Source organism: Rattus norvegicus, chromosome 14 (assembly GCF_036323735.1).
Source record: "Rattus norvegicus strain BN/NHsdMcwi chromosome 14, GRCr8, whole genome shotgun sequence".
NCBI lineage: Eukaryota > Metazoa > Chordata > Mammalia > Rodentia > Muridae > Rattus > Rattus norvegicus.
The window spans coordinates 9,349,252-9,364,845 of NC_086032.1; the positions used below are offsets into that span (position 1 = coordinate 9,349,252).

A 15,594-nucleotide genomic window follows, 5' to 3' on the forward strand; every position below is an offset into this window, starting at 1 on the left:
TTCTAAGCACGTTTTATTAAACAAAGGCTGTAAACAAAGCATCATGTCTGTTACATGTAACAAACGGGAAGCGCTTTTAACAGAAATTCAAAACCCCAAACATTGTTTTATCGTGAATACAGGTAAAAAAAGAATCCTGAGCCTACTGTTGGTACTCAGAGTAGTCAGCACCCGCAGCGCTTCAAGAGCTAAAACAGTTGGTGGCTGCTACTTAAACAATCCCGGGGTTGGGGATTTAGCTCAGTGGTAGTGCGCTTGCCTAGCAAGTGCAAGGCCCTGGGTTCCGTCCCCAGCTCCGAAAAAAAGAAAACAACAACAACAACAACAAAAAAAAAAAAAAAAACCCAATCCCAGCTGCAGCTCTAAATATGGTGGATAAAACCTGCCAGTTCTCTTCCTCCTTGAGACTTTCCTTTCAGAAAAACAAAGGTTCCCGTGGCCACCTGACACTCCTTCGCCCTGCTTCTGCCTTGACAACCTGACTTCTATTTTGAATGCTCCAGGTTCATGTTTAAATGACCGTGCTTTAAGAAGAGGAAAATTGTGCTGCACTCCTCTTGTTACCTGAAAACACAATGGGTGTACATATATATTAAATATATTCTTACAACTGTCCCGGTCATGTTCACCAGCTGCCGTTCTCTTACTTCATGTGTGAGTATTTTGCATGGCGATATTTAATCAGGACATTCGCATGAGTAGAAGGATTGTTGGTTTAAGACAAGTTTGAGATCCACTAAAATTAGTTGGAGTGCGTCTGTCCTTCTGGTGACAGTGGACACTCCATATTTTCCTTGGACATCGTAAGACATCTTAGCTCTCGAAGTACAACTTTAATGCTGTAGGAATTTTGCCATTTTGCTGATACCGACATGCTCCATGCATTCCACCAGAATTATTGATTCCATTCACATTAATTTCTGTTACAAATCTAACTGATGGAGGAGCTTCTGGATATTCAGACCCACATTTCACTTTCAGGTTATATACTCTGTCTTAATATGGTGTCCTTGGTGGCCCAATAATCATGCCTGTCCACTTCGCAAGTGTCAAGTCTTCATCATCTTCAAGGCCCCAACTAAGCACACCATCACCCACTCCTTTTTGTCCTTGTTCAAGTTCTTCCAACAAGCAAAAATTACGAGGAACTCCTGTGGAGACCGCCATCTTTACAAGAATTCACGATAGAGGAAAAAGGAAAATCTAGAAAAGAAAGAAATTCACTGAAAACAGTTTACAATACAATCCAAAAAAGCAAGCCTACCAGGGGTGATGGCGAATTCCTTTAATGCAGCACCAGGACAGACAGACAGACAGACAGATCTGTGAGGCAGAGGTCAGCCTGGTTTACACAGCAAGTTCCATGACTACACAGTAAAACCTGTCTTAAAGTGAAAGAAAAGGATTGGGCACTTTCCTTTAAGCCTTCTCAAGCTGGGAAAAAAGGTGCGTTCTATCTGTACAGAACTAAAGAGGCCATTTTTTAAAAGTATGTGTGTATGGTGTACCACCAGTGTGTGTACATGTATGTGGTATATGTGTGTAAACATGTATGTGGTATATGTGTGTATACATGCATGCAGTGTGTATGCACATGTATGTGGTATATGTGTGTGTACATGCATGCAGTGTGTGTATGCACATGTGTGTGGTGTATGTGTGTGTGCACAAGTGTGTGGTATATGTGTGTGTGTGTGCATGTGAGAGGGTGCCCGTGTAGGACATGAACAACAGATGTCAATGTCAGATGTCTTACCCAGCCACTCCCTGCCTTACTTTCTGACACAGGGTGTCTGACTGAATCTTGAGCTCATTGATTAACTGGACTGACTGGCCATCAAGTCCCCGGGAAAACCCTGGCTCTGCTTCTCAGCACTGAGACACAGGTATGCATCACCACACGAACTTCTTATGTGACTGCTGGAGATCTGAACTTGGGTCCTCATATTTGCATAGTAGGCATTACCCAACCCTGACCCAAGCCCTGAAACGTGTAAGTCTTGGCTGTTTGGAGCATACAAGATTTTTCTGTAAGTATATACTGAGAGAAGTGTTCATCTTTATTAAGGAATGTAATCTCTCTCTCTCTCTCTCTCTCTCTCTCTCTCTCTCTCTCTCTCTCTCATAGTCTCATATTACTGGTCAAAAGACTCCACAAACACACATTCATTCACATCAAAGATGCAATGGGAGATGGCTTGAAGGTGGTGAAAAATGCTACTGATGGTGGCTCCATAATGTTTAGCCATGACAACACAAGTGGTCCAGGCAGAAACCCTGATGGAGTAGGAGCCAACGTAAAGGGCAGGACCAACATGGGGCGGGCCCACGGGTTTGCTGACACACACTTATTATTTCCAGAACTCTTGTTTTGACCATCATGAGCCACTGGCTAAATTTTAAGCAGAAGGGACAAAAAGGCATCTGCTGCCAAATGTGATAGCCTGAGTTAGATTCCTGAGACCTCGTGGTGGAAGGAGAGCAGATTGTCCTCTGCTTCCAGATGGGTTATCCCCCTACCACCCCACCCCCACACACATATACACACACACACACATACACACATACACACACACACACACATACACACATACACAAAATACACACACATACACACACATACACACATACACAAAATACACACACATACACACACATATACATACACATACACACACATATACACACAGACATACACACACATACACACACATACACACACATACACACACATACGCACAGACATATACACACACAGACATACACACACACACAAACATACACACAGACATACACACACATACACATACAGACATACACACACATATACACACATACACACACTACACATGCATACACACAAACATACACATGCACACACATATACTCACATACACACACATACACACAGACATACACACATATACACACACAGACACACAGACATACCAGACATACACACACACATACACACTACACATGCATACACACAAACATACACATACACACACATATACTCACATACACACACATACACACAGACATACACACATATACACACACAGACACACAGACATACACACACACATACACACACTACACATGCATACACACAAACATACACATACACACACATATACTCACATACACACACATACACACAGACATACACACATATACACACACAGACACACAGACATACACAGACATACACACACACATATACACACATACACACACACAAGCAAATAGACATAATAGTATTTAAGCAGAACAACTTCTAAGAGTAGACTTGAGCACGGTGAGCTAATGGTATTGTAATGCAGTGGGTAGGGAGTATTTCATTTTGAAGACTTGAGCCCACTGGTGGCAGTGTGCACCAGTGGATAATGCACAGTGGGCTGATGGCTGAAGAGAGTGCTGAGAAGCAGGACTAGGTGGAGGAAGTGTGTTACTGATACTGTGTCCTTAAAGCTATAATTTGTCCCTGCACCCTTCCTGTGCCTCTTCCTGCTCCCAGCCACCATTTGTCTCCCCACACCTTCCGGGCCATGAAGTCCCAGCCTTGCCTAAGGCAATAGGGCCATTGACCTGAAAACCTGAACCATGGGGGGAGCCAAGTCTCTCCCGCTTTGTGACTATTTTTCTTAGGTCTTTGGTCACGATGACCGAATGAATGACCCGCAGACTACTATTAAGTTTCCCTCGTTACTTTTGTCGGTGGTGGTGAATGTACCACTTACTGTTAAGGAAAGAGACAACTTTGCTCCCACACTGGGATTGCCACCAACATCCCCTGGCTGACCAGACCACATGAGCTGGAATATCACTCAGAAACCATGAGCTGAGGCCTTCACTATGTCGCAGGACTCCTGAAGCATTCACAGAACAGGCCTGAGGCTGCTCGCACAGAATTTTTGCTGGACTTCAGATAATTTTTCAAAGCACTGCTTTTTTCCCCCCACACAAATGGAAATTAAAGGATAAAGTACACCTTTCAAAATTCTGAAATTATAACCACAGTCTCCATTATCATCGATGGTACACACATGAAGTATGCCTGCTCCATCCAAAGAGAAGGGCAGTTCCCTTTACCTTCGCTGAATAAATTAGCAGGATGAGTGTATATTAACTACCTTATCAGCAAATGTTCCTTGAGGAATGACTTGCAGATGTCTAATGGTTTCCTCTGAGTGACGCGTTTTAAATTATCCAGCAGTTCTCTGCTTGTGAACATTTATGCTTAAATTTTAACAACAAGAATAAATGATTGAAGTTTCAAAAGGACCCATTCCCGCGTGAAATCGTGGATCAGCCGGACTTGTCTTGCTTCCTCAGAAAGTGGAGCGCGCCTTTAATCCTAGCACTGGGGAGGCAGAGGCAGGTGGATCTCTGAGTTTGAGGCCAGCCTGGTCTACACAGTAAGTTCCAGGACAGCCAGGGCTACACAGAAAAAAACCTGGCTCAAAAAAACAGAACAAAACAAAACAAAAAAAGAAAAGTGAAACTGCAGAAAGTGTAAGCTGAGGCAGAGTGTTAAATGAGGTAGAATGTGTGAACTGAGTCAGAGTGTGTGAACTGAGGCAGAGAGTGTAAACTGAGGCAGAGAGTGTAAGCTAGGCAGAATGTGTGAACTGAGGCAGAGTGTGAACTAAGATAGAGAATGTAAACTGAGTCAGAGAGTGTAAACTGAGGCTGAGAGTGTGAACTGAGACAGAGAGTGTAAACTGAGGCAGAGAGTGTAAACTGAGCAGAGGCTATAATCTGAGGCAGAGAATGTAAACTGAGTCAGAGAGTGTGAACTGAGGCAGAGAGTGTGAACTGAGGCAGAGAGTGTGAACTGAGGCAGAGGCTATAATCTGAGGCAGAGGTGAGAGATAGTTGGAGGTGAACGAGGGTCAGGAAATTGTCGGGCTTCACTCTTTTAAGTCTCAATTTCCTCCGTATGTGAAATATTCACTCCAGTCTCTTTAGATCACTTTTTTCGCAGCTGAATTACTCTTCTCTGCTATGCGTTCCTAAGAAATTTCTTTTCCACATGTGTGCATCCAAGGGATACATGTGAGAGAGTAGAAAAGGTACTCCAGTGAGCTGTCTTCTGACCTCCACCTTAGCTACATGACTTGACTGCACAAAGATACACACGTGGGCACAGACATACACACACACACAGACACATACATTCACACAGACACACACCTCAAGCACAATAAACGAATGAATGAATAAATAAACAATAAAATAACAAAACATTTTAAAAAAATAGATCAGTCATTTCAAAATCACTTTCCCAGTAGGCATGAAGGCAAGTGTGCTGTGTATTAGTCAATTTCCGATCAATGCCCAGTTTAAAAAAAAAAAAAAGTTCTTCAGGAACTTGTGAAATGGAGGAATTTGTCTGCCAGAAGGAACCGCTTCCCTTTATACCTGTGGTTACTTATCGAAGCCAGTGCTCGCTTCCAGGCTCCTTGGGTCCCTCCCTGTTCACATGTACCTGCTATGTATTTAAAGGCCCATGTCACACCAGCACCCTGGTCCTCCTGATCCCTCCTCTACTCTGAACATCCAGGCTGTTTCAGTCCACAGCCTCCTTCCCTGTTCACGGCCAGTCTGTTTCTATTTCCCTCTAGTCTAGACTCTTAGAGATGCCTCTGGCTGTTCTCCCTCTCCCTCTCCCTCTTCCCCTCCCCCTCCCCCTCTCTCTCCTCCCCCTCTCTCTTCCTTTCCCCTCTCCTCTTCCCCTCCCCCTCTCTCTCCTCACCCCTTTCCTCTCTTCCTCCCTCCCTCCCTCCTCCTCCTCTCCCTCTCTTCCTCCCTCCCTCTCCCTCTCTCCTCCCCAACGCCTCTAATTTTATATGATCAGCATTTTGCCTGCCTATGTCTGTGTGAGGATGTTGGAGACTGAACCTTCCCTGTTGGGAAAACGGGGCTCCTTCAAAGTTCACTTTGGTTATGCGGCACTTAGCATGGATGTCTGAATTCTGGCCTGCTCTTCTGGGGAGTCTCTCGGGATAGGAGGCTAGTCTTTAAAAAGAAATTTACTGCCTAATAAAACCGCTCAGAAATGGACCATTCCCCGGGCTGGAGAGATGGCTCAACGGTTAGGAGCACTGACTGCTCTTCCAGAGGTCCTGAGTTCAAATCCCAGCAACCACATCTGTAAAGGGATCTGATGCCCTCTTCTGGTGTGTGTGAAGAGAGTTACAGTGTATTCATATACATATAATAAGTAAATAAATCTAAGAAAGAAAGAAAGAATCTTAGTTTCTTTATCAGTCAAGTAGAGGCAAGCATATCACCCTTCAGGACTGTAAGGCGAAAATGTTAAAAGCATTAAGAACCACGCCTACGGGTTCAGCACAATAGCCCAGCAGTCAAAGGCACTCGCAGCTCAAACCCAACAACTGAGCTGGAGAGATGGCCCAGCAAGTTATGGGCACTGGCTGCTCGCCAGGGGGTCCATTTGATTCCCAGCACCCACCTGCAACTTCCGTTCCAGGGGATCTAACATCTTCTGGCCTCTGTGGGCACCAGGCACATGTGCACATACATGGTGCACAGGCAGGCGCACAAGCAAAACATACATACACATGAAAATACTTTTTTTTTTAAGAGTGGGAGAGGAAAAAAACATACTGACAATCTCAGTTTGGTCCCTGGAAATAAATAAATAAATAAATAAATAAATAAATAAATAAATAATACTGATAGTTCAGCTGCTAATAACTGTAATCACAGAATTCCTACAAGAGATGGGGGGGGGGGAGAGTAGAGGCAGGAGAATTGCTTGGAAGCTCACAGCTAGGCAGCACAGTGGGAACAACAGACAAAAGGGGAGGACAGACTTTCCAAGGCTGACCTCTGACCTCCACACACTGGCTATGGCACTCAGATGCCCGCGTGCAAGTACAGGCTCACGCCATGGAGACATGGGGTTTGGAGATGATGATGACAACGTTGACAGTGGCGGCGGCGGTGGTGGTGGTGGTGGTGGTGGTGGTGGCGGCAGCGATGATGGCGGCAGTGACGACCGCAAGAGTAAAATAATAAAATAATAAAAATCATGCCTAACATATAGCAAGGGCTCAGTCCATTACAGAGACCAAAGCAATATCGGGGTTCGGAATAATAGAGTTCACACCTAAAAATCCTCTGGCCACGGGTTCAGTCTCTTAATACCTCAGGGAGGAAATGAGAGGGGAAGAAGAAAAGACAGAAGAGAAAGATCTGACCAGAAGCCCGGCATGATGGTGCCTGTCTTTAATCGCAGCTCCCAGGAGGCAGAGGCAGATGGGTCTCTGAGAGACTGAGACCATCCTACAAACTGAGCTCCAGGATACCCAGGACTATAGAGAGGCCCCTGCCTCAAGACACAAACAAGGGCAGTGTGAGCAGGCCTGCAATTCCAGGTCACCTAGAGCCTTCCAGTTTATTATGTTAATAGAGGAAAATAAGGTGTAAGCATCAGTGAGCTTTGCAGGCAGGTAGATTAATCTACTGCCCAGGGAACCATGCCTTCTCCTCCCCACCAAGGTATTAGAGGTTAGCCCGTTGTAATTGTAAAGAAGGAAAGGCCCTATTTGGTAAGAGATAGCTTTTAGCACTTCTGCCTGGATTACCACAGCCAATCAGAGCACAGGACTTTGCTCTTTGGACTACAGTCCACCCCCACCACACCCTCCACCAAGCTGATCACCTCTCTCCCTTCCTTGAGAATCTCTCCATTTGTAGGAAGACTCAACCCCAGACCACAGGACCCGTCCTGTCCAAACCTTTTGAACTGTAAGTAATTGTTAAGAATTTCTTTAAACCGAGGGGCAACTTTTTAAAGTGATTTCGTTATTTTATTCCTAATGTGGTTTGAGATTCTGTTGAAAGATGAGTGTTTTCTTCCCCAGCTGCTGTAAATTTAGTAATTTTAGTGAAACTCAGCAATCATGGGTGAGGCATGCTAAGCATCATGCTTTGAAACATCTCAGCCGGGACCCTCTGGGACACCGCTTTCAGTGGGGAGGGCATTTTATGTGCTGGATTTCCTAACTAGATCCCCCACCACCACCCAGTGATCTAGTTTCTTTGTGCATAGAAAATATCTACTAATTTGTTTAAACTACCTGGCAGAACTCGATGGGATTTTTGTAGGTTTAGTTTGTAAAGTTTGAAAGTCCTTAGGAATTCTCATCATGAAAGCAAAAATCTAACGTCTGTGGAGACTTAGTTCTGGTACTCGCTGATGCTCACAGAGAACCAGCACGCTCACAGCGCACCTTGGGTAGCCCCGGACCCTGGAGAGCGCTGTGTGATGAGATTGTTTCAGTCAAGACGGAAAAAGAATTTTAATGCCAATGTATACTAGAAACTTCAAGCATATGTTGCTTGGAACCTGGCTTAATCAAGATTAACAAGATTCATTAATTTAACCAGTGCCATGTAACATAATTTTATTAAGCCAGTGATTTCTCCTGCTAGAGAGTGGTGTGTTCTGAGACAGAAATATAGGTACAAGGTCTGAGACTAAGAGATAAAATTTGAGATGTTCAACATGTAAGCCAAATCCTACAAGATTTCCTGGCAGGGTCCAGTCCTTGCCAAGGAAACTGGGAAGGAAGGCAGGAAGGAAGTTATTTTTCATGTTGCTTTTCTAAGCCGGTCCACCCAGAGCCTTATTTCAGTCCTTGCCTCCATTTTTCCCCCTTTTATCCCTGAGTGGTTGGCCCCCACCACAGCTTTTATTAATATCCTATTGTGCAAAGTTGTGGTTCGCATTGCCCCACCGTCAGGGAACGACAGATTTCTCCTTAGCCCATAACGACTCTATCACAAGACTTTGACAAACACAGCTGGGTCGATACATGTTTTCTAAGGGACTTGCAGTTATTTCTAACAGACAGGAAATGGAGCCAGAGGTTGCAAAGTCTGTAAGCCCCTGGGTGGGACTCACCACTGTCCAGGGGTCGCGTCACCGTGAGTTTGCAGTGGGAGGCACCAGGCAGGGTCTCTGTCAGCCTGGGGAAAGGCGCACTCTTTTATCAAGTCGCCATCAAAGCAGTCACATTCCTTTGTCAAGACACAGGGGCTGCAGCCCAGAAAACTGATGATTACAAACTCCCAGACCCTAGGCTAATTACAACTTTCCAGAGTAGTGACCAGAAATCTGCTTTGCCACGTGGGCTTTCCAAAAATGCTTTTGAGACGAGTCTGGCAAAAAAAAAAAAAAGAGGATATTCTAATACGGACACCTCGAAGTCTTCCAAAGAGACTATTATAACAACAAACCCTAAAGGGCTGGGGATTTCCCAGGACTCTCATGCTGGGAGAAGAAAAAGCCCTCTGGTCAGAGGAGGAGCTTGCCTCGCAGAAAAGGATTCCACAGACTTCTGCTCGACTGGTCAGACCACCTTACAGGATGCGGCGGAAGACACATGCTGCCTACCTGTGGTGTGCAGAGCCCAGCCTTCAATTTAAGCCCCAATCTCACTTCAGGACCGGGAAGGCGGATCTGTGGACTGGGCGTGGGAGGATGTCCTTTTCCTAGTTTCCACTATTAATTCGACTGTGAATTGGCTTCTTGAGGATGGGAAGGCAAACATAGTTTGGGGCACACAAATGATAATAAACTCTGAGGACCGCGGAAACCTGCCGGAACATAAGGTCATAGAACATTCCTAGAATCTACGCCGCATAGCATTAGGCAGTGGCGGCAGATTAGTGTTTCTTTTTTTTTTTTTAAACCCTTCACTTCCTGGTGACTTTTCATTTCAGATGACTAAGGTTAAACCTTTAGTGGACGCACTAAAAAAAAAAAAAAAAGCGAGTTTAGTTTGCATTACATTTTATGTTTTTGTTGTAACTTCCAACAGACGAGGGATTGTGACCGGATCACCGGGCTGCCTTAAGAGTGCACCGAGTGAGTTTTTGCAGACTTCTCCTAGTGTTTTGTGGTTAGTTCTTCTGTTGGTTGTTTTCTGTTGGGTAGCAGAGGATCAAAGGCTGAGCAAGGGCCTTGGGCACGCACATGCTCAGCATGGACTCCCCTGAGCCTGTTGGCTCTTCGACCCTGGAGGAGGTGTTTCTTCTATGAGAAACCTCAGGGCTAGAGAGTCTAAGACCCTCTTCAGAGGAAGCTGGAGGTGCACATGGCAACCCCGGAGCGCTCGTTCCCTCTAGGACTGCACTTCTAGACAGTGCTGGGCAGAGCATCCTTCCCCTGCAGCTGCAACCTTCATGGCCAGGAGCTTCTCTCGTTATTCAAAACCTCCTGCCGACCCCCCCACCCTCCCCTCCACCCGCACTTGGCTTCAGTTCCGGAAACACCATGGTCTCCCACGGCTGCCCACCCCACAGTTTCCCACCTTCAAAAGAGGAAGTTAGCTGAGCACTTGTCTAACACACACTGCGTGCCTTAGATTCAACCACCAGGGACAGAGGGAGAGGGAGGGGTGGGGGCGGGGGAGAGAGGGAGGGGGAAGGGAGGGGGCGGGGAGAGGGGGAAGGGGAGGGAGGGGGCGAGGGGGAGAGAGCGCGGGCGGGGCGAGGGGGCAGGGGCAAGGGGGAGGGGGAAGGAGAGGGCGAGGGGGAGAGGGAGGGGGCGGGGCGAGGGGGGAAGGGAGGGGGCAGGGGCAAGGGGGAGGGGGAAGGAGAGGGGGAGAGGGAGGGGGCGGGAGGGAGGGGGAAGGGCGGGGAAGAGGGGGGAGGGAGAGGGAGGGGTGGGGGGGGGACGGGGGAGAGGGGGGAAGGAGGAAGGGAGGGGGAGATCTGAAAGAAACACGCAACCTTTGGAAATTGTTTCCATATGTGTAGGGCACATTATATATGTCTTCAAATTTCTCCTGGGTTAAACAAATGAAAAAGATAAGAGTTTTGTTATGGTTGTTATATTTTTTTCCTCCCGCCTCCACTTCCAAAGTTAGGGTTATAGGTGTCACCACCTTGTCTAGTACAGCTGGGACTGACTGATGACTGTTCTGGCCACAAGTAGAGAAAAGAACCTTTTTTTTTTTTACCAACTATCTGTCAGTGAGCAGGTGAATGTTCTAGGTACAAGCCTTTGCCACAGATGCAGATTACTGCGTTCCGGTCTCACGTGGTTGTAAAGTCTATGTGTCCCAACGTAAATACACAAACGTCTGGAATACGCTGACTGAGGGTTGCCAGGAAAAGGATACCTACATAGCCACAACCTGGGGATTTTTCTCTCACGACCACTCAGATGCCCACTCTTAGGTTTAAATCTCAATGTAAAAATGAGCTGAAGGCTTACAGTTTCCCTCTGGAAAAAAAAACGGTAGAAAGGATGTGCCTTCAGGCTTAATCTCCTTAAAGATATTAGTCTCCTATTTGATCCCTCCCCCCTAAGGGAAAACACAGTTACCTCAAAATTTCATTATAAAAGAAATAAAGCTCTAATTTTTTGTGTTGTTGCTGTTGCTAAGGTGGGGCTCTAGCCCAGGCTCTCTCACATACTAAGCAAGCACTCTACCACTGATCTGTTTCCCAGTCCTAACAATTTCAACACTATCATAAAAATAATAAATCAGAAAGATAAACATGAAAAAAATATCAGCAGCTGGCCCTGAGGTAACCGCCCAGTACTGTTCACTTCTTGTATTCTCTCTGGCCTTTGACTATTCAAAGACAATGCAAAGTAAATTTGAATACACGTGCTTTTCTATTTTCTAAAATGTTTCGCTTTCCAAGGCACTGTGGTACCTTTGGTGGGGAGGGGGGGGACTATATTTCCTAGAGGCAAGACATGGAGAAATTGCTGGGGTTATACGTCTGGCGCCTTCCATGGCAGTAACAATCTCTCAGAATATGGTTTCTGAGGTTTAGTGCTGGAGTTGGGGAGGAGGAAAGCTCCGGGAAACTTCAAACTTCGTGCTGAGTTCTGAAGGAAGCTTGACCTCACCCATTGCTCAGGGTTTAGGGTCTGCCCCCAGCTGCGGAAACGTAATCTCTAAGACTCAAGCACACTCCACCCACGCACTCCCCAGGGCCACCCACGCACCCCCCGGGGCGGGGGGAGTGGTACCTGCTACATTTTCCAAGTTCTGCGTCAGTAAACGCTGCTCTCTAAGACTTGGTCTTGTTAATTTCGCAAAGGGTCAGCAACGAAAATGAATTACTGCGGTGTTTTTACTTTTCTTCTCCCGAAATGAATGAATTTAGGGAGCAGCTGTGGCTTCCTGTAAGAGGCTTGGAAAGTTGGAAGATGGGGTTGGGGATTTGGCTCAGTGGCAGAGCGCTTGCCTAGGAAGCGCAAGGCCCTGGGTTCGGTCCCCAGCTCCAAAAAAAAGAAAAAAGTTGGAAGATGAACACTCCGGTCTTTAGGGGGCGGGGGCAGATGTTGGGGTGCTAGGTGGACACAGCCTAGCCATGCAGGAAGCCACCTTCAACACCGGGTGGGGCAAGAGGACCCAAAGTTCAAGATTATCCTGGGCCACAAACAGTTTGAGGGGAGTTTATGATACATGAGAAAAGAAGAAAAAAAAAGCTATGTTGCTTAGAGGCTACAGGGGCAAGGCGACATTACTGGGGCGAGACATCTGGTGCAACTCGTGGCAGTAGTCAATTTTGGATGGACTGCTTTTCTGGCCAACCATCTGCAGTTCTTCATAAGCCATCAGACCTTCTGGGTTCCAAAAAGCCAAAGGAAATTTAGATTATCGTGCCTTATGACATGGTGTTAGCCCTTTCCTGGAATAGCTAACTTTGCAGTTAATCATTAGGTTACAAGAGGCATTGTTAGGGTTGCAGGGAGACAGACATTTTTCTTGTCTGGTATGGTCAGTGGCTAGTTACCCAGGCTCCTATGAGTAACCCTAATTAAACTAATACACACGTACACATGCACACATGCACACACACACACACACACACAGAGAGAGAGAGAGAGAGAGAGAGAGAGAACTTTTAGAGAAAGATACTCCTACAGTGTAACAATGTAGCCTTTCACCAGCTTGAACCTGCAGGGTGGCTTCAGTCGGAGCTGTTAACAGCAAAGCTAGTTCGGACCCATGGAATCCACAGGCTTGTTGTGTGACCTCCATGGTTATTGAATTTTATTGAGCTGAAAGGAAGAGGAGGAAGTTCATTTAACTTTCCCGTCTGTAAGCTGCTGCTGCAGTGAGGAATCCATAGCAAATATCACCATAAAATGACTTTCATCTCCCCGTAGCATCTCTATTTCCTGGTTCCTCTTCCAAACCAATCCATTGCAGCCTACATTCTCTAAGGAGTCTGCATCGATTCCTCACTGTGAGCAAGGAGTAACTCTACTGATTTAACTACCAGTGGAGGTTTTTGTAGTTCTTGGGCTTTTGTATGATAGTTACTTAGTTGTGCTTGCTTTGGGTTTACTTAGTCTCCCTACGCCACAGACTGGCTTCAAAGTGGCAAGCCTCCTGCCTCAGCGGGATCATATGGATACTACCTACTACTCCAGACTCAAGTAGATTTCTTGTCCTCGTTGTTGTTGTTGTTGTTGTGAAACAGAGTCTCCTTTAACCAAAGCTGTCCTGGAACTCACTACATAGCTGATGGCTCTGGACTTCCGATTGCCCCTGTCTCTATCTCTTGAGTGTTGGAATTACTGGCATGTGTCACCATGTTTGGTTTTCCAAGGCTGGCATGAACCAGTGCACGATAGGCAAGCATTCTACTAACGGAGCTACAATCCCAAACTGTCCGCAGGGTGGCGGGGATGCCGCTGAGTGGTCACCATGCATCAGAGACGGGGTAGGGAACCATCAAGCCCGCCTGGCCTGATCCCTTAGCATGGCTTCCTCCTAGTGCAGAGCCTACAGTGGCTGTGTGTGATTGGCTGACAGAGGAGATAGGAAACTGCCTTTATGGCCAACCCTAAGACAGAAAGATGGGAAAGGTTAGTTTCTTTGACTTTGAGGAAGGAAAATCACAGTCTCTATGGCTTGTTGGGAGGAATACTAATCTAGGGAACATAGGCAAACAACGAAAAATACCTTCAATAATATCAGAGACTCCACCATCAGTTTGCCTATGGTAGTCACTATGGTGTATGCCAAATGCGGGTCTTAGAGTCCTGTTAGTCCTTCTACACTCATCGGAGCAAAGAAAGTGCCATCCTGTCTCTCCCATTTGAAATCCTGTTATTTATCTATACTGGTTTCACATAGATAAGATACAGATAATATAGGGAGAGCTACAGATCGTTTCTTCTACAACTTGCAATCCAATAATAAAATTATTTTTTTGCTCAAATTGTCTTAAATTTGCCCATCAAACTCCCTCGGAAGTGTCCCCCAGTCCCCACTCAGCAGTGTCTCTACTCTTGAAGCCATATGTCCGAGGTTCATCTTAGATGAACCCTCCCCGTCCTGAAGTCGGCAGGCTCTTTTTATTGAACAATGGCATTTAGTAATCAAGATTTGGGTACAAGGTGTACCCTCTTTTTAGACGTAATCAGACTTTATCTTCATATACTTCTACCATATCTACCTGTGTAGCTATGTGTGCTCATAAACTTGCTTGCCTCATGGCTTCCCGAGTCCTGGCACCTACCCAGATGTTTCTAGTTTTTTAGATAAAGTCTCACTGAATGGCTCAGGCTGACCTAGAACTGGGCTTTAGTGATCCCAAGTGCCAGGGATGTGCTGCCTGGTTCCAAGTTAACCCTGTCACAACCATATTACTCAGCAAAATGCTTCCGAAATACGAAAGCTATTCTCAGCAGAGGCTCTCGCCCCTCGCAGGTCTGCACAGCTGCTCTCTCCTGAGCGCTCTGACCAAGGTTTAGTGCTAACGATCAACCTTGGAGCCTTCCTGGTTCTGGCAATGGCTCACTACCAACAACCGAGTTCTAGGTTTTGCCCAGCAGGAGTCACTTCTTTCTTTCCCATGGGAAAGTCTGAGCATCTTTTTATATATTTAGGGTTTGTTTTTTCATTTCTATTGTAAACTATTTGACCCTCTGTTTTCACCATTTTCCTAACTTTGTGGCTTGCTTTGTTTTGTTTTTGTTTTTGTTTTCTTTTTTTGGTTTGTTTGTTTGTTTGTTTGTTTTTTTCTTTTCTTTTTTTTCGGAGCTGGGGACCGAACCCAGGGCCTTGTTCTTGCTAGGCAAGCGCTCTACCACTGAGCTAAATCCCCAACCCTGGTTTGTTTGTTCTTTAAAATGTATTTATTTATGTAAATGAGTGCTCTATTTGCATGTACTCCTGCAGGCCTGAAGAGGGCATCAGATCTCTCTACAGATGGTTGTGAGCCACCATGTGGTTGCTGGGAATTGAACTCAGGACCTCTGGAAGAGCAGCCAGTGCTCTTAACTGCTGAGCCATCTCTCCAGCCCGTATTTTTTTTTGTTTGTTTGTTGTGAATATGATGATGATGGTGGTCAGCAGATACAAACATTGAAAAGAACTTTGTAAGCCCTTCCTCTTTGCCCCCCACCCCCACCCCCCACCCCCCCACCCCCGTCTCCCCGCTCCCACCCCTTTCTTGTAGACAGAGTCTCATTTTATAGCCTTCACTGGCCTGGAACTCACAGACATATCTGCCGCTGCTATCCCAGGTGCTTGCATTAAAGTTGAGCCCAGCCTGCGTCCTTTTAGAACTAAA

General features: G+C 46.0%; 1 protein-coding gene and 1 pseudogene across 2 annotated transcripts in view; one reads left to right on the forward strand and one right to left on the reverse strand.

Moving 5' to 3' along the window:
* On the reverse strand, window positions 1-9,457 carry LOC134481705 (ubiquitin-conjugating enzyme E2 variant 2-like; annotated as a pseudogene).
* Plac8 (placenta associated 8) overlaps window positions 7,699-15,594 on the forward strand; it is a 21,637-nt gene continuing 13,741 nt past the window's right edge. Inside the window, exons 1-2 of one of the 2 annotated variants that reach the window (XM_063273327.1) lie at window positions 7,725-7,782; window positions 9,861-9,907. The gene's annotated coding sequence lies outside the window, so the exon portion shown is untranslated. Of the gene's footprint in view, window positions 7,783-9,860; window positions 9,908-15,594 lie in introns of both variants that reach the window. The other variant, NM_001108353.1, reaches the window with a different exon arrangement.